The sequence below is a fragment of the Parasteatoda tepidariorum genome, chromosome 6 (assembly GCF_982258835.1).
Source record: "Parasteatoda tepidariorum strain Cologne lab strain chromosome 6, Ptep-v5.0, whole genome shotgun sequence".
NCBI classification, from domain to species: Eukaryota; Metazoa; Arthropoda; class Arachnida; order Araneae; family Theridiidae; genus Parasteatoda; species Parasteatoda tepidariorum.
The window spans coordinates 55366944-55367606 of NC_141760.1; positions in this window are offsets into that span (position 1 = coordinate 55366944).

The following is a 663-nucleotide window of genomic DNA, read 5'->3' on the forward strand; positions in this document are numbered from 1 at the left end:
GTTTAAATTTACATTGATTCATGGCTAAGAGACCCAGCGGAAGTTTGAGCATTCTTTTAGTCGAAACAAGACCAAAATTTTAATTAATAATGAATTCTTTTTGAAACCATATCGTATCGTTGGTCGGAAAGTGGATAGAATTTTCATTGGCCCTAAATCCCCTTTGGTGATAATATCTGCTTGTACCAGTAAGGAAACAATCAAAACTAGCTATGTTCTCAGGCATAGACCTTCAACTAAAATTTTGTTACTCTAGCAAATCGGAAAGTGGTTAGAATTCCGATCACAAAAGTCCGTCCGTCCCTAGGCTCTCCAACACTACACTCGTGGTCTTATGTGTTGGTAAAAACTAAAAAAACATCGCTAGTTGTGTTGGTAAAAACATCCCCAGTTTAATTTTCATACATTTATAATACATTTTCCGCATTTGTTTAAAAAAATTGTGAACATAAAATGTGACTACGTATTAAAAAATTTTAAAGAAATTTTTTTTATGGAAATGCCTTATTTTCTTCCATTTGAAAAAAAGAACGTGCATTTAAGTAAAAAAATAAAAGAATTTTTTTTATGATACTCATAAATATTTGATTCAACGTCACGCTTACATTTTGTGTAATCATTTTAATATCTTTTGAAGTTCTATTGAGAGAAAATTGATTTACA